General features: G+C 46.9%; 1 pseudogene; it reads right to left on the bottom strand.

The window, feature by feature from the left end:
• Positions 1 to 10,414: 10,414 nt before the first annotated feature.
• On the bottom strand, positions 10,415 to 15,726 carry LOC118382095 (NXPE family member 3-like; annotated as a pseudogene).
• Positions 15,727 to 19,206: the final 3,480 nt, after the last annotated feature.

Raw genomic sequence — 19,206 nt, 5'->3', positions numbered from 1 at the left:
GACTCAGGGGTTCGGTCCCATCCTGCTGTTGGACCTGGACCAGTCTGCTGTGAGACATCAGAGATCGTTTGTCACGCCCTGACCTTAGAAAGACGTTTTATTTCTCTATTTGGTTAGGTCAGGGTGTGATTTGGGGTGGGCATTCTATGTTGTCTATTTCTTTGTTTTTGGCCGAGTATGGTTCCCAATCAGAGGCAGCTGTCTATCGTTGTCTCTGATTGGGAATCATACTTAGGCAGCCCTTTTTCCCACTTCCTGTTGTGGGATCTTGTTTTTTGTTAGTTGCTGGTGTAGCGCTACAATACTTTACGTCTCGTTTATCTTTCTTTGTTTTTTGGGGGAGTTCATTTGAATAATTTTCCAAATGCACGCCTACCACGCTGCATCTTGGTCTCGTTCCGACGACAGCCGTCACGTCGTTGAACACCGACATTCTGTCTGTGGTTCAGGTAATATGAATACTGAACTGTGCAGCTGCTCAAACTAACTCATTAGATGTCATTATTTTGCTTCCATATGAATAATCACCTCACAGGCAGGAGATTCCTACATTCATTCAATAATGAGGCAGGAAACTCTTCACATGATCACATCTCTGCTAAAAGCAAACGATACCCATTTTTTCATCTAATTTGCAAAAAAAAAAAAAAAAAACATTTTGCTAAAATTACATTTTGCCTGGGTACCACTTTGAGATCAGCAGTTTCCCGAGTCCTAAGTGTGTAGTAATTTCAGTGATTAAATACTTGACAAAAGGCTCCCAGAAAGCCCCCTGTACCCAACTAGCAATGTCCACCTTGGACAAATAGGAAATATTGTTTGTGCTACAGAGAGATTGTAGAGATGGATCTAGCTAATGGAATAACATGTGTGTGTTGGCTTCTGGTTGTAAGTGCTGCTGCTTGCAGGCTTGACTGACTGGGTGGCTGACTGACTTGCTGGCTGCCTGGCTGGCTAACTGGCTGGCTGACTGACTTGCTGGCTGGTTGGTTGGCATGCTAGTTATTGGAGCTGTGGATATGAAAGCCTCTCTCTGCCTCACAGCCTCTTGGGTCAGGCTAATTAAAATGTGAATGGCTTCTTAGTCAGATGCAGATGATTTTAATGGGGGAGAGTTGGAGCTGGGGGAGGAGGGGAGAGGGGGAAGGGAGTTGGAGCTGGGCTGGGGGAGAGGGGGAGGAGAGAGGGGGAGGGAGATGGAGCTGGATTGGGGGAGAGGGGGAGGGCAATGGTGCTGGACTGGGAGATTTTGTATGAGATAGGGGGTAGGAGATATGGGGTCAGAGAGAGGGGGTAGGAGATATGGGGTCTGGGGGAGGGGTAGGAGATATAGGGTCTGAGAGAGGGGTAGGAGATATGAGGTCTGAGAGAGGGGTAGGAGATATGGGGTCTGGGAGAGGGGTAGGAGATATGGGGTCTGGGAGAGGGGGTAGAAGATATGGGGTCTGGGAGAGGGGGTAGGAGATATGGGGTCAGAGAGAGGGGGTAGGAGATATGGGGTCATAGAGAGGGGGTAGGAGATATGGGGTCTGGGAGAGGGGGTAGGAGATATGGGGTCTGGGGGGAGGGGGAGGAGATATGGGGTCTGAGAGAGGGGGTAGGAGATATGGGGTCTGGGAGAGGGGGTAGGAGATATAGGGTCTGGGAGAGGGGGTAGGAGATATGGGGTCTGGGAGAGGGGTTGGAGATATGGGGTCTGGGAGAGGGGGAGGAGATATGGGGTCTGAGAGAGGGGGTAGGAGATATGGGGTCTGGGAGAGGGGGTAGGAGATATGAGGTCAGAGAGAGGGGTAGGAGATATGGGGTCTGAGAGAGGAGAAGGAGATATGGGGTCTGGGAGAGGGGAAGGAGATATGGGGTCTGGGAGAGGAGAAGGAGATATGGGGTCTGAGAGAGGAGAAGGAGATATGGGGTCTAGGAGAGGGGGTAGGAGATATGGGGTCTGGGAGAGGGGGTAGGAGATATGGGGTCTGAGAGAGGGGGTAGGAGATATGGGGTCTGAGAGAGGGGGGATATATGGGGTCTGAGAGAGGGGGGAGGAGATATGGGGTCTGAGAGGAGAAGGAGATATGGGGTCTAGGAGAGGGGGGAGGAGATATGGGGTCTGAGAGAGGAGAAGGAGATATAGGGTCTGAGAGAGGAAAAGGAGATATGAGGTCTGAGAGAGGGGGGAGGAGAATGGGGTCTGAGAGAGGAGAAGGAGATATGGGGTCTAGGAGAGGGGGTTGGAGATATGGGGTCTGAGAGAGGAGAAGGAGATATGGGGTCTAGGAGAGGGGGTTGGAGATATGGGGTCTGGGAGAGGGGGTAGGAGATATGGGGTCTGAGAGAGGGGGTAGGAGATATGGGGTCTGAGAGGAGAAGGAGATATGGGGTCTGGGAGAGGGGGTAGGAGATATAGGGTCTGGGAGAGGGGGTAGGATATATGGGGTCTGAGAGAGGGGGTAGGAGATATGGGGTCTGGGAGAGGGGGTAGGACATATGGGGTCTGAGAGAGGGGGGAGGAGATATGAGGTCTGAGAGAGGAGAAGGAGATATGGGGTCTGGGAGAGGGGGGAGGAGATATGGGGTCTGGGAGAGGAGAAGGAGATATGGGGTCTGGGAGAGGGGGGAGGAGATATGGGGTCTGGGAGAGGGGGAGGAGATATGGGGTCTGGGAGAGGGGGTAGGAGATATGGGGTCTGAGAGAGGAGAAGGAGATATGGGGTCTGAGAGAGGAGAAGGAGATATGGGGTCTGAGAGAGGGGGAAGGAGATATGGGGTCTGGGAGAGGGGGTAGGAGATATGGGGTCTGAGAGAGGGGGAGGAGATATGGGGTCTGAGAGAGGAGAAGGAGATATGGGGTCTGGGAGAGGGGGTAGGAGATATGGGGTCTGAGAGAGGGGGGAGGAGATATGGGGTCTGGGAGAGGGGGTAGGAGATATGGGGTCTGAGAGAGGGGGTAGGAGATATGGGGTCTGGGAGAGGGGGTAGGAGATATGGGGTCTGGGAGAGGGGGTAGGAGATATGGGGTCTGAGAGAGGGGGTAGGAGATATGGGGTCTGAGAGAGGGGGTAGGAGATATGGGGTCTGGGAGAGGGGGTAGGAGATATGGGGTCTGGGAGAGGGGGTAGGAGACATGGGGTCTGGGAGAGGGGGGAGAAGGTATGGGGTCTGAGAGAGGGGGTAGGAGATATGGGGTCTGAGAGAGGGGGTAGGAGATATGGGGTCTGGGATAAGGGGGGAGGAGAGCACAGGAGGCTGGTGACACCTTCATTGGGGAGGACGGGCTCGTGGTAATGGAGCGGAATCAGTGGAATGGTATCAAACACATCAAACACGTGGTTTCCATGGTTTCTAGGTGTTTGATGACATTCCATTTGGCAGTGGGGAGGGGAGATGGAGGGGGCTGGGGGAGATGGAGGGGGCTGGGGGAGATGGAGGGGGCTGGGGGAGATGGAGGGGGCTGGGGAGATGGAGGGGGCTGGGAGAGATGGGGGGGGGGCTGGGGGAGATGGAGGGGGCAGGGGAGATGGAGGGGGCTGGGGGAGATGGAGGGGGCAGGGGAGATGGAGGGGGCTGGGGGAGATGGAGGGGGCTGGGGGTGATGGAGGGGGCTGGGGAGATGGGGGGCTGGGGGAGATGGAGGGGGCTGGGGGAGATGGAGGGGGCTGGGGGAGATGGAGGGGGCTGGGGGAGATGGGGAGGAGGAGTGAGTGGGGAGTGGGGAGGGGAGATGGAGGGGGCTGGGGGAGATGGGGGAGGAGGAGGAGTGGGGAATGGGCAGGGGAGATGGAGGGGGCTGGGGGAGATGGAGGGGGCTGGGAGAGATGGGGGAGGAGGAGTGGGGAGGGAGGAGGGGAGGGGAGATGGAGGGGGCTGGGAGAGATGGTGGAGGAGGAGTGAGTGGGGAGGAGGGGAGGGGGCTGGGGGAGATGGAGGGGGCTGGGAGAGATGGGAGGTGTGAGTGGGGAGTGGGGAGGGGAGATGGAGGGGGTTGGGAGAGATGGGGGAGAAGGAGGAGTGGGGAGGAGGGGAGGGGAGATGGAGGGGGCTGGGATAGATGGGGGAGGAGGAGACAGTGGGGAGGGGAGATGGAGGGGGCTGGGGGAGACGGGGAGGGGGAGACAGTGGGGAGGGGGCTGGGAGAGTTGGGGGAGGAGGAGTGAGTGGGGAGGAGGGGAAGGGAGGGTGAGGGAGATGGAGGGGGCTGGGGAGAGTGGGGATGAGGGGAGGAGAGGGGGCTGGGAGAGAGTGGGGATGAGGGGAGGAGAGGGGGAGGGGAGATGGAGCAGGGGGCTGGGGGAGAGTGGGGATGAGGGGAGGAGAGGGGGAGGGGAGATGGAGCTGGGGGAATCAAGGGAGACGAGAGAGGAGGATGGGGAAGAGATGGAAGCACACAAAATTAAATTAGCATTTTTTGAAGAAAGTAAAGTGTGTGTATCACATTTTATTCAACCAGGAAAATAAGAACAAATTATTACACTGATGTCCTGGCAAGAGGAAAAGGCCTCCTGTGGGGACGGTGGCAGGGATAACAGACCAAACAGATAACACAGACAGAAGACTGGCAACAGCACAAATACACCAGCAAACAGACAGGGGATCTGTGTGTGTGTGTGTGTGTGTGTGTGTGTGTGTGTGTGTGTGTGTGTGTGTGTGTGTGTGTGTGTGTGTGTGTGTGTGTGTGTGTGTGTGTGTGTGTGTGTGTGTGTGTGTGTGTGTGTGTGTGTCATGCTCTTCTGGGTCTGGATGAGAAGCTTATCTTCACTCAAAGCTCTTCAGTCTGACAAGGACAGCATTTAGACCCTTCAGTCTGACAAGGACAGCCTTTAGACTCTTCAGTCTGACAAGGACAGCATTTAGACTCTTCAGTCTGACAAGGACAGCCTTTAGACTCTTCAGTCTGACAAGGACAGCATTTAGACTCTTCAGCCTGACAAGGACAGCCTTTAGACTCTTCAGTCTGACAAGGACAGCATTTAGACTCTTCAGCCTGACAAGGACAGCATTTAGACTCTTCAGTCTGACAGGGACAGCATTTAGACTCTTCAGTCTGACAAGGACAGCATTTAGACTCTTCAGTCTGACAAGGACAGCCTTTAGACTCTTCAGTCTGACAAGGACAGCATTTAGACTCTTCAGCCTGACAAGGACAGCCTTTAGACTCTTCAGTCTGACAAGGACAGCATTTAGACTCTTCAGTCTGACAAGGACAGCCTTTAGACTCTTCAGTCTGACAAGGACAGCATTTAGACTCTTCAGCCTGACAAGGACAGCCTTTAGACTCTTCAGTCTGACAAGGACAGCATTTAGACTCTTCAGCCTGACAAGGACAGCATTTAGACTCTTCAGTCTGACAGGGACAGCATTTAGACCCTTCAGTCTGACAAGGACAGCCTTTAGACTCTTCAGTCTGACGAGGACAGCATTTAGACACTTCAGTCTGACAAGGACAGCATTTAGACTCTTCAGCCTGACAAGGACAGCATTTAGACTCTTCAGCCTGACAGGGACAGCATTTAGACTCTTCAGTCTGACAAGGACAGCATTTAGACTCTTCAGTCTGACAAGGACAGCATTTAGACTCTTCAGCCTGACAAGGACAGCCTTTAGACCCTTCAGTCTGACAAGGACAGCATTTAGACTCTTCAGCCTGACAAGGACAGCCTTTAGACTCTTCAGTCTGATAAGGACAGCATTTAGACTCTTCAGCCTGACAAGGACAGCATTTAGACTCTTCAGTCTGACAAGGACAGCATTTAGACTCTTCAGTCTGACAAGGACAGCCTTTAGACTCTTCAGTCTGACAAGGACAGCATTTAGACTCTTCAGTCTGACAAGGACAGCCTTCAGACTCTTCAGTCTGACAAGGACAGCATTTAGACTCTTCAGCCTGACAATGACAGCCTTTAGACTCTTCAGTCTGACAAGGACAGCATTTAGACTCTTCAGCCTAACAAGGACAGCCTTTAGACTCTTCAGTCTGACAAGGACAGCATTTAGACACTTCAGTCTGACAAGGACAGGCTTCAGACTCTTCAGTCTGACAAGGACAGCATTTAGACTCTTCAGCCTGACAAGGACAGCATTTAGACTCTTCAGCCTGACAGGGACAGCATTTAGACTCTTCAGTCTGACGAGGACAGCATTTAGACTCTTCAGCCTGACAAGGACAGCCTTTAGACTCTTCAGTCTGATAAGGACAGCATTTAGACTCTTCAGCCTGACAAGGACAGCATTTAGACTCTTCAGTCTGACAAGGACAGCATTTAGACTCTTCAGTCTGACAAGGACAGCATTTAGACTCTTCAGTCTGACAAGGACAGCATTTAGACTCTTCAGTCTGACAAGGACAGCCTTTAGACTCTTCAGTCTGACAAGGACAGCATTTAGACTCTTCAGCCTGACAAGGACAGCCTTTAGACACTTCAGTCTGACAAGGACAGCATTTAGACTCTTCAGCCTAACAAGGACAGCCTTTAGACTCTTCAGTCTGACAAGGACAGCATTTAGACACTTCAGTCTGACAAGGACAGGCTTCAGACTCTTCAGTCTGACAAGGACAGCATTTAGACTCTTCAGCCTGACAAGGACAGCATTTAGACTCTTCAGCCTGACAAGGACAGCATTTAGACTCTTCAGCCTGACAAGGACAGGCTTCAGACTCTTCAGTCTGACAAGGACAGCCTTTAGACTCTTCAGCCTGACAAGGACAGCATTTAGACTCTTCAGCCTGACAAGGACAGCATTTAGACTCTTCAGCCTGACAAGGACAGCCTTTAGACTCTTCAGCCTGACAAGGACAGCCTTTAGACTCTTCAGCCTGACAAGGACAGCCTTTAGACTCTTCAGCCTGACAAGGACAGCCTTTAGACTCTTCAGTCTGACAAGGACAGCATTTAGACTCTTCAGTCTGACAAGGACAGCCTTTAGACTCTTCAGCCTGACAAGGACAGCCTTTAGACTCTTCAGCCTGACAAGGACAGCATTTAGACTCTTCAGCCTGACAAGGACAGCCCTTAAACTCTTCAGCCTGACAAGGACAGCCTTTAGACTCTTCAGCCTGACAGGGACAGCCTTTATACTCTTCAGTCTGACAAGGACAGCATTTAGACTCTTCAGTCTGACAAGGACAGCCTTTAGACTCTTCAGTCTGACAAGGACAGCCTTTAGACTCTTCAGTCTGACAAGGACAGCATTTAGACTCTTCAGTCTGACAAGGACAGCCTTTAGACTCTTCAGTCTGACAAGGACAGCCTTTAGACTCTTCAGTCTGACAAGGACAGCCTTTAGACTCTTCAGTCTGACAAGGACAGCATTTAGACTCCTCAGTCTGACAAGGACAGCCTTTAGACTCTTCAGTCTGATAAGGACAGCATTTAGACTCTTCAGCCTGACACGGACAGCATTTAGACTCTTCAGTCTGATAAGGACAGCATTTAGACTCTTCAGTCTGACAAGGACAGCATTTAGACTCTTCAGCCTGACAAGGACAGCCTTTATTTGCCAGAATATATTTATTTTTTTTTCATTTAGAAAATCAGTGGTTATGTTCAGAGGTTTGGGTGAATGGTAACGTCTGAATGCCTGAAGTCTGACCGCGTCTGAGATGACCCAGTTCAACGAGTGGAAATGGAAAAGACGTTGTAGATATTTACTCTACTATCATCATTTCTGTTGATATTTACACTGCTATCATCCTTTCTGTTGATATTTACACTGCTATCATCCTTTCTGTTGATATTTACACTGCTATCATCCTTTCTGTTGTTATTTACTCGACTATCATCCTTTCTGTTGATATTTACTCTACTATCATCCTTTCTGTTGATATTTACTCTACTGTCATCCTTTCTGTTGATATTTACTCTGCTATCATCCTTTCTGTTGATATTTACTCTACTATCATCCTTTCTGTTGATATTTACTCTACTATCATCCTTTCTGTTGATATTTACTCAACTATCATCCTTTCTGTTGATATTTACTCAACTATCATCCTTTCTGTTGATATTTACTCTACTATCATCCTTTCTGTTGATATTTACTCTACTATCATCCATTTCTGTTGATATTTACTCTGCTATCATCCTTTCTGTTGATATTTACTCAACTATCATCCATTTCTGTTGATATTTACTCTGCTATCATCCTTTCTGTAGATATTTACTCTACTATCATCCTTTCTGTTGATATTTACTCTACTATCATCCTTTCTGTTGATATTTACTCTGCTATCATCCTTTCTGTAGATATTTACTCTACTATCATCCTTTCTGTTGATATTTACTCTACTATCATCCTTTCTGTTGATATTTACTCTACTATCATCCTTTCTGTTGATAATTACTCTACTATCATCCTTTCTGTTGATATTTACTCTACTATCATCCTTTCTGTTGATAATTACTCTACTATCATCCTTTCTGTTGATATTTACTCTACTATCATCCTTTCTGTTGATAATTACTCTACTATCATCCTTTCTGTTGATATTTACTCTACTATCATCCTTTCTGTTGATAATTACTCTACTATCATCCTTTCTGTTGATATTTACTCTATCATCCTTTCTGTTGATATTTACACTGCTATCATCCTTTCTGTTGATATTTACTCTATCATCCATTCTGTTGATATTTACACTGCTATCATCCATTCTGTTGATATTTACACTGCTATCATCCTTTCTGTTGATATTTACACTGCTATCATCCATTCTGTTGATATTTACACCTACTCATTCAAGGGGTTTTCTTGATTTTATTTGTACTATTTTCTACATTGTTGAATAATAGTGAAAAATTCAAAACTATGAAATAACACATATGGAATCACGTAGTAACCAAAAAGGTGTTACACAAATCAAAATAGATTTGATATTTTATATTCTTCAAAGAAGAATCTTCTTCTTCACCCTTTGCCTTGATGACGGCTTTGCACACTCTTGGCATTCTCTCAACCATCTTCATGAGGAATGCTTTTCCAACGGTCTTGAAGGAGTTACCACATATGCTGAGCACTTGTTGGCTGCTTTTCCTTCACTCTGCGGTCCAACTCATCCTAAACCATTTCAATTGGGTTGAGGTCTGGTGATTGTGGAGGCCAGGTCATCTGATGCAGCACTCCATCACTCTCCTTCTTGGTCAAATAGCCCTTACACAGCCTGGAGGTGTGTTTTGGGTCATTGTCCTGTTGAAAAACAAATGATAGTCCCACTAAGCACAAACCAGATGAGATGGCGTATCGCTCAAGAATGCTGTGGTAACCATGCTGGTTAAGTGTGCCTTGAATTATAAATACATCACAGACAATGTCAACAGCAAAGCTCCCCCACACCATCACACCTCCTCCTCCATGCTTCACGGTGGGAACCACACATGCGGAGATCATCTGTTCACCTACTCTGCGTCTCACAAGGACACGGCGGTTGGAACCCAAAATCTCAAATTTGGACTCATCAGACCAAAGGACAGATTTCCACCAGTCTAATGTTCATTGGTTGCGTTTCTTACCCCAAGCAAGTCTCTTCTTATTATTGGTGATCTTTAGTAATGGTTTCTTTGCAGCAATTCGACCGTGAAGGCCTGATTCACGCAGTCTCATCTGAACAGTTGATGTTGAGATGTGTCTGTTACTTGAACTCTGTGATGCATTTATTTGGGCTGCAATCTGAGGTGCAGTTAACTCTAATGAACTTATCCTCTGCAGCAGAGGTAACTCTGGGTTTTTCTTTCTGTGGCGGTCCTCATGAGAGCCAGTTTCATCACAGCGCTTGATGGTTTTTGCGACTGCACTTTAAGTTGTAAAGTTCTTGACATTTTCTGGATTGATTGACATTCATGTCTTAAAGCCATTCTGGACTGTCGTTTCTCTTTGCATATTTGAGCTGTTCTTGCCATAATATGGCTATCTTCTGTATACCACCCCTACCTTGTCACAACACAACTGATTGGCTCAAACGCATTTAGAAGGAAAGAAATTCCACAAATGTACCTTTAACAAGTGTCATGGTTGTCCTGTGAGGATCACAATGGGTCAGATCAGCTTGACAATAGCTGATAATAACCAGACCCTCTCCCCCCTGCAAAGGCTGGGAGGAGGGCACTGGGCCGGTTTTGACACCTCCACACCCGGTCGTAAATTAAGCAGGAGAGCACTCTCTCTCTACCCTCCAGTATTGGCTAAAGGACTGTCCCTTTGTCTCCAGAGACTTTTGCCCACCCAAAACTCTAACGTCCAAAAAAGTGGATAATGGAACAATAATTCTAACATAAAGAACGTGAATGGGAATGGTCAGTGGGGAGATATGGAAAACTAATGTCATATGGTTGAGTGTTTTGTGATGCCATTAACCCTTGTGGTGTGGGTCAGACCCGCACAATTTAAAAACACTCATGACGTTCAAAGAATCAAGTAAAAACAGCCAAAACTTTATTTTGTCTCGTCAGATTTTTCTGGAAGAAGAAATACAAAAAACGTTTAAGGACCAGATCCTATAGAACGAAGGGAACCTTCTGACTACATGACAATCGAAGAGACACGGACAACTAAGAAGAAGGACACTTTTTTGGTTACCACATTATTCAATATTTATCATGTTCTTGATGATGGGGGGCAGACACCAGAGAGGATTGTGTTTATCATGTTCTTGATGATGGGGGGGGCTGGGTGAAGATCATGGGGGAGGTGGTGGGCAAGGGTCATCTCCCAGGCATCCAGCAGCATCACATCCAGACCCCTGAAGATGGCCTTGAGCACCCCGTCCAGCTGGGTCAAGATCCAGTCACTGTTGATGAAGTTGTCCTTCCTTTGGTCCAGGTTGGCAGAGCGCACAACTACTACGGTCCCCGGTTCAGAAGGCGAACCACCGCCCTTGGAATACGTCGTAGGCCTGCAGAGGGAAAAAGCTGAAATGGGTGGAAACACTGATGACGACAACAGTGTCTGAACCACCGGCCGTCCAGCTCATTAGCTACATAGTGCAGCTGACTGACACTGAGAGGGGGCCAGAATATGGGGGGGCCGTGGCAGCGGTACTTCAACAGGATGTTGTTGGGTATGTTCACTGCCACGAATGGCTCCGCTCTCACATGACTTCTAAGGTTGAACTTCTTCAGCTCTGTGAGAGAGACAGAGACAGAGACAGAGACAGAGACAGAGACAGAGACAGAGACAGAGACAGAGACAGAGACAGAGAGAGAGACAGAGACAGAGACAGAGACAGAGAGAGAGAGAGAGTGTGAGTGAGTGAGTGAGTGAGTGAGTGAGTGAGTGAGTGAGAGAGATGAGAGATGAATGTTGAGAGAGAAAGAGATTTTTACACACCTGAGACACAGTCGGGTGTAAGATGTAACAGGTTTGGCAAACAACACTCACCTGGCACAAAGCTGGTGAGGTAGTCATAGTACTGTCTAACGGTGGAGTCTCCGTACATGTACACCTGCTTGCCCTTCAGACACTGAATAACGGCAGCGTTAAACTGGCGTATTACAACACCATCCAGCGCCCGCCATGACCCTTGGTAGTAATACCCAGAAGGAGGGGGTCCTGATCGGTCCTGCCGCTACACTGCTGCTTTCCTCATCTGGTTTGTCTGAAATGCGGAAGTTGTCGTGATGCACAAAGCTACCATCACTTTACAGATACAATCACATTTTTTCTTCACACTCTGCAATAATTTTAAGCAAAATTCCCACCTTTCTCCTTTGGCAGCACAGTGACGCTGTCAGACCGCGGTGCATGAATATGCACGTTGATGTTGATGCCACTAAAAAATAAGAACAGTTGGAATAATTTTACGTGATTAGAAAAAAAACTGTAGCAAGCAATACCATTCACCTGAACCACTGTATAATCTGGGGGGCATAAATACTGCATAGCAGCAAGATGAAACAGACAGTGCACTTTGGACTCGATTCAATCACCCAAGTTCATCACTGCAGCTGTGAAATTTAAAAAGGTAATTTCCCATTGAGCCGACATTGGCCACGAATGCAGTCTTCGTTACCGCGGTAACATTACCTTTACCTTTACCTTCTAATTACCTTTCTAATGCTACAACGCTGAACTTCAGCCTTACGGATTGAATCGAGTCCTTCATTCACAAACACACATTATGTTTTACCTCCTACTAACCTCTGGAAGAGCAGCGCTTCTTTGCTGGTCAGATGTTGCAGATATGTCTGGGAGCCTTGAAGTGGTTGATCCGCGTGTCACAAGCTGCTTGGGCTTGTAGCAGAACCAAGGTTCCCCTGTACGGGGGTCTGTGTAATCACACAGTGGCTGCTGGTTGTTTCGGCAGACACAGGTTACACTCGGTGGTCTCAGACAATAATCCAGAACGGAACAGGCTCTTGGAAGGCACCCAGTTTAGCCGTTCCTCTTGTAAGCGTCGTAGAAGAGAAACTGCCTCGCTAGGATGGACCAGTGTCACCTCCACCCATACAGACCCTTCCCAGAGTAACGGAAAAATAGCAGAGTATGTCCCATTCAAGTGGTCTAGTACCTGTCCTGCAACGCCCGCACCCAACTCTGGGGAGTGCAGCCGGGCCAGCAGGAAGTCCCCGCCACGGCTCTTGGGACGCCCCTGGAAATCGTTCATAAGGACCAGAGCCTCTAGCTGGTCCCCGACGTGCCTCTCTCTCCCTCCCTCTGCTGGAAGGAATTGCAAACAGACTGTGTGCAGGGTCACTGGTCTGGTCCAGGGGTGTCGTCACGGCCAGAGGCTCTGGCCCGGCGATGGACTCCAGGAGGGAACAATCTTCCAGAGCCTCCTCGGTAGAGGGCTCCTGGACCAGGTGGCTACAGAAGAAGCTCAGCTTGCGATCGGGGCCAGGAGGAGAGCCCTCTGAGTGGATGCTGCTTAAGTCCAATGTACTGTTGAGCTTCCACTATGGAGGAGATTAGGGGTCACTAAAGGGGAGTGGTGTGTAGGCTGATGCAGGTAGATAGTGATAGAAGCAAGGTCCTTACCTCCAGAATGTTGATGTTACGGAACAGGAAGAAGAGGCCTGACAGAGCCAGCAGGAGGAAGATGCAGACATATTTCGACTGACAATCCCACATGGCTCCTGTCTAGGGTTCCAAAGGGAGGGTATTTTAATGGAATCTTTATTCATTCGGAAGGTATTCAGACCCCAAGTCTCTGAATGTCCTTGAGTGGCCCAGCCAGAGACCGGACTTGAACCCGATCGAACATCTCTGGAGAGACCTGAAAATAGCTGTGCAGCAACGCTCCCCATCCAACCTGATAGAGCTTGAGAGGATCTGCAGAGAAGAATGGGAGAAAGTCCCCAAATACAGGTGTGCCAAGCTTATAGTGTCATACCAAAGAAGACTCGAGGCTGTAATCTCTGCCAAAGGTGCTTAAAAAATACTGAGTAAAGGGTCTGATGTAAATGTGATATTTCAGTTTTTTATTATGAATAAATCTGCAAAAATATCTAAACCTGTTTTTGCTTTGTCATTATGGGGTATTGTGATGTCATTATGGGGTATTGTGATGTCATTATGGGGTATTGTGATGTCATTATGGGGTATTGTGATGTCATTATGGGGTATTGTGTGTAGATTTACGAGGAAAATAACAATTTAATCAATTTTAGAATAAGGCTGTAACATAACAAAATGTGGAAAATGTGAAGGGATCTGAATGCTTGATCTGAATGGATCCGAAAGACTTAAATGGCTTACAATGATCAACATGTATGGCACTTACACAAACGACTGATGATTGGCTGAGAGAAATTGATTATAAAAAGATTATGGAGTCTGTTTCGTCATACTTCAGTGTGGCTTTTGACATTATCGACCATAGTCTGTTGACTATGAAAAACACATGTTTTATGGCTTTACACCCTATATTGTGGATAAAGAGTTACCTGTCTAACACAACAGAGGGTGTTCTTTAATGGAAGCCTCTCACACAAAATCCAGGTAGAATCAGGAATTCCCCAGGGCAGCTGTTTAGGTCCGTTACTTTTTTACATTTTTACTAACGACATGCCACTGGCATTGTCTTGGAATAAAAAACGTGAAAATGTAACAGGTTGAGGTGACTAAACTGCTTGGAGTAACCCTGGACTGTAAACTGTCATGGTCAAAACATGTTGATACGACAGCAGAAGTCCGTCTATACATTAAAAAAAGTGTTGCTCTGCAGTCTTAACAGCACTATCATCAAGGCAGGTCCTACAGGCTCTAGTTTTGTCGCACCTGGACTACTGTTCAGTAGTGTGGTCAGGTGCCACAAAGAGAGACCTCGGGAAAATGTAATAAATACAACATACAAATGCAACATTGTGTAAAATATTCCCTCAGTTTCCCCTCTCAGTGAGCTCAGGGACAGACAGCTGCTATTTGTGATTAGAAGTAAATCAGATAGGCCTGTTTTATGACGTTTCCACTGGATCAGACCAGTTTCCCTTTCACACTGAGTGGTTGTGGAAAGATCTGGAACGATGATCAGGGTGTAATCGCTGCCTAAAGTGCTTCAACAGATACTGAGTAAAGGGTCTGAATACTGATGTAAATGTATTTTTTCAGTCTCTTACATTTTTATACATTTTCTAAAATGTCTATTAAAAAAACAATTTTTGCTTTGTCATTATGGGGTATTGTGATGTCATTATGGGGTATTGTGATGTCATTATGGGGTATTGTGATGTCATTATGGGGTATTGTGATGTCATTATGGGGTATTGTGATGTCATTATGGGGTATTGTGATGTCATTATGGGGTATTGTGATGTCATTATGGGGTATTGTGATGTCATTATGGGGTATTGTGATGTCATTATGGGGTATTGTGTGCAGCTTGATGAGGGGGAAATCAATTTTAGAATAAGGATGTAACGTCAAGGGGTCTGAATACTTTTCGAATGCACTGTAAACATATCGCCCAGAGAGAGAGAGAAGTCATTTGTTTTACAGGCTAGTTTTATTGTCTTATTTCTGGCCTAGTGTAGGTCTTATCTGACCTGTGTCTGGTGCAACAGAGTCATACATTTTACTGTGCATGCATGAGAACTGAGGACAGTCTCTGAAAACTTCTAGAATCTCACCACGGCTTTTAACAGTAGCGCAAACTATGAAAACACAGTGGTAACATGCACATACTGTACAGGCTACAGCAATTAACTAAAATGGCCACCCCTGTCAGAACTACAGATCACAAAATGGCCGAAGTCCCAGAAGCAAGGGGAACCCTCAGAAGGTGGAGCCGACCCACAGATAAAGGGTCAAGAAAAACCAGGAAGAGAGAGAGTGCTGGAAGGATCTATGAACAATAGAGAAAGAGACAATCGAGATAGGCTGGATTGTTTTGGACTTACCTGTTGGCGTTTGGACCTGGACCTACCGAGAACCCGATTCGTGTACCGAACCCTGCTATCCTTGACCTCACCTACGGCCTGGGTGGACCAGGACGGAGAAACAAACACACAGGTACTGTCCTGTTTCGAAAGAACTCTCATTCTTGGGTGATTTGGTGACAGTTTACCACTTAATTTGTGACAAACGCTCCTAACCTTGAAGAGGTTTTCCACGGTACATTCAGCCTAAAAGTAACAGTTTGCAGTCAATCATCATTATGTAGCATTTACCCACCCGATAATAAACCCCACAACACATAATCTTCCTAAAATAAACACACTCAACTTGCCAAAAAGCCAGAACTTACATCTTCTTCTTCCGTGCAACTAAAAAACACTGACCTGGAATGGGAAGGGTCCGAGTCAAAATGGCACACTGGTTGAAATCACCCAAACAGAATTGTTCGTAAAAGTCACATGGTCTTCTTCTTCTTCTGTGGGTTTTATGACGGACAACGCCCCAAAAGGTTTATTGCCGCCACCAACTGGACGTTTTAAAAAAGGAATAATAACCCAATAAAATAAATGAGTAATAAAATAAAATAATAAATAAATCATCCATACGTAATAGTGAAACTAACTTAATCCGCCCTAATTAAAATAGTACAAACTCCCACTTCTTCCTACTTGTAGTTCTCCATATCTCCCTTCTCAGGCTCTAGGACCGTGTGCCAATATTCCATGGTACTCCTTCACTGAGAAATCTTTCAGGGACTCCTTCGCTGCCATCACTATGATCTCTATCTTCCTGGACCTTCTCTCCACCTTGGCAGTGCCATTAATTACCATAGCTATCAATGCCACAACGTCCACCTTCTTAACATTTAATATGTCACGGGTCCTGTTGGTGAAAGGCAACCCCTGCATCCTGCATCCTGCAGTCCACTACCATGGGCTCTTGTGGCGCCGAAGAGGACGGCTGATGTTTTTACAGGTTCCTAACCAGCTGTGGCTATTTTGTTCGTTTTCTTTGCATTGTTTGTAGCTTGTTATGTGTATAATGTCGCTGCTACTGTCTCTTATGACCGAAAAGAGCTTCTGGACAGCGATCACTCACCTCGAACTGGAAGAAACTTTTTCCTTTTTCCTTTAAAACGGGATTGGAACATCTCTGTTCTGTGTGTATACCAGAAGTAGCAGGACATCTCTGTTCTGTGTGTATACCAGAAGTAGCAGAACATCTCTGTTCTGTGTGTATACCAGAAGTAGCAGGACATCTCTGTTCTGTGTGTATACCAGAAGTAGCAGGACATCTCTGTTCTGTGTGTATACCAGAAGTAGCAGAACATCTCTGTTCTGTGTGTATACCAGAAGTAGCAGAACATCTATGCTCTGTGTGTATACCAGAAGTAGCAGAACATCTCTGCTCTGTGTGTATACCAGAAGTAGCAGAACATCTATGCTCTGTGTGTATACCAGAAGTAGCAGAACATCTATGCTCTGTGTGTATACCAGAAGTAGCAGAACATCTATGCTCTGTGTGTATACCAGAAGTAGCAGAACATCTCTGTTCTGTGTGTATACCAGAAGTAGCAGGACATCTCTGTTCTGTGTGTATACCAGAAGTAGCAGGACATCTCTGTTCTGTGTGTATACCAGAAGTAGCAGGACATCTCTGTTCTGTGTGTATACCAGAAGTAGCAGAACATCTATGCTCTGTGTGTATACCAGAAGTAGCAGAACATCTCTGTTCTGTGTGTATACCAGAAGTAGCAGGACATCTCTGTTCTGTGTGTATACCAGAAGTAGCAGGACATCTCTGTTCTGTGTGTATACCAGAAGTAGCAGGACATCTCTGTTCTGTGTGTATACCAGAAGTAGCAGAACATCTCTGTTCTGTGTGTATACCAGAAGTAGCAGAACATCTCTGTTCTGTGTGTATACCAGAAGTAGCAGAACATCTCTGTTCTGTGTGTATACCAGAAGTAGCAGGACATCTCTGTTCTGTGTGTATACCAGAAGTAGCAGGACATCTCTGTTCTGTGTGTATACCAGAAGTAGCAGAACATCTCTGTTCTGTGTGTATACCAGAAGTAGCAGAACATCTCTGTTCTGTGTGTATACCAGAAGTAGCAGAACATCTCTGTTCTGTGTGTATACCAGAAGTAGCAGGACATCTCTGTTCTGTGTGTATACCAGAAGTAGCAGAACATCTCTGTTCTGTGTGTATACCAGAAGTAGCAGAACATCTCTGTTCTGTGTGTATACCAGAAGTAGCAGAACATCTATGCTCTGTGTGTATACCAGAAGTAGCAGAACATCTATGCTCTGTGTGTATACCAGAAGTAGCAGAACATCTCTGCTCTTTTTTTTTTCTCTAAAACTCTGCCGCCGCCATTTAAAAAAAATCCTCTTTACAATAAAAAAAATAAGAATAAGGTTAACGCTGAAAGCCAATTTGGGATGTGTAGGAATAAATTAGACCTGCATTCAGTCCTAATATTAATGTAGCGTAGGCAACGCTGCAGCAAATGTACCTGTCACAAAAACAATTCCAGAGCAGAGAATACAGATTCAGACATTACATATATAATTCAATAGTTCCATTTAATGCCATGCTGTTGATGTTAATCATTTATCATAATTTACCGGTTTCTTTATTTCTAGGTGGTCCGTAGATGAGGACTGGAACATCGTCGGTTTCTAGGTGGTCCGTAGATGAGGACTGGAACACAGATAGAACATTGTCGAGTTCTACGGGGTCCGTAGATGAGGACTGGAACATCGTCGGTTTCTAGGTGGTCCGTAGATGAGGACTGGAACATCGTCAGCTTCTAGGTGGTCCGTAGATGAGGACTAGAACATCGTCGGTTTCTAGGTGGTCCGTAGATGAGGACTGGAACATCGTCAGCTTCTAGGTGGTCCGTAGATGAGGACTAGAACATCGTCAGCTTCTAGGTGGTCCGTAGATGAGGACTAGAACATCGTCAGCTTCTAGGTGGTCCGTAGATGAGGACTAGAACATCGTTGGCCTCTAGGTGATCCGTAGATGAGGACTAGAACATCGTCAGCTTCTAGGTGGTCCGTAGATGAGGACTGGGACATCGTCAGCTTCTAGGTGGTCCGTAGATGAGGACTAGAACATCGTTGGCCTCTAGGTGGTCCGTAGATGAGGACTAGAACATCGTCAGCTTCTAGGTGGTCCGTAGATGAGGACTGGGACATCGTCAGCTTCTAGGTGGTCCGTAGATGAGGACTAGAACATCGTCAGCTTCTAGGTGGTCCGTAGATGAGGACTGGAACATCGTCAGCTTCTAGGTGGTTCGTAGATGAGGACTAGAACATCATCGGTTTCTAGGTGGTCCGTAGATGAGGACTAGAACATTGTCGGTTTCTAGGTGGTCCGTAGATGAGGACTAGAACATCGTCGGTTTCTAGGTGGTCCGTAGATGAGGACTAGAACATTGTCGGTTTCTAGGTGGTCCGTAGATGAGGACTAGACCATCGTCGGTTTCTAGGTGGTCCGTAGATGAGGACTGGAACACAGAACATCGTCAGCTTCTAGGTGGTCCGTAGATGAGGACTGGACCATCGTCGGTTTCTAGGTGGTCCGTAGATTAGGACTGGAACACAGAACTTCGTCAGCTTCTAGGTGGTCCGTAGATGAGGACTGGAACACAGAACTTCGTCAGCTTCTAGGTGGTCCGTAGATGAGGACTGGAACACAGAACTTCGTCAGCTTCTAGGTGGTCCGTAGATGAGGACTGGAGCACAGAACTTAGTCAACTTCTAGATGGTCCGTAGATGAGGACTGGAACACAGAACTTAGTCAACTTCTAGGTGGTCCGTAGATGAGGACTGGAACACAGAACTTAGTCAACTTCTAGGTGGTCCGTAGATGAGGACTGGA

This window comes from Oncorhynchus keta, unplaced genomic scaffold (assembly GCF_023373465.1).
Source record: "Oncorhynchus keta strain PuntledgeMale-10-30-2019 unplaced genomic scaffold, Oket_V2 Un_scaffold_3076_pilon_pilon, whole genome shotgun sequence".
Lineage (NCBI taxonomy): Eukaryota > Metazoa > Chordata > Actinopteri > Salmoniformes > Salmonidae > Oncorhynchus > Oncorhynchus keta.
Note: the sequence above shows the minus strand (reverse complement) of the source record. Positions and strands in the feature narration are given on the sequence as shown.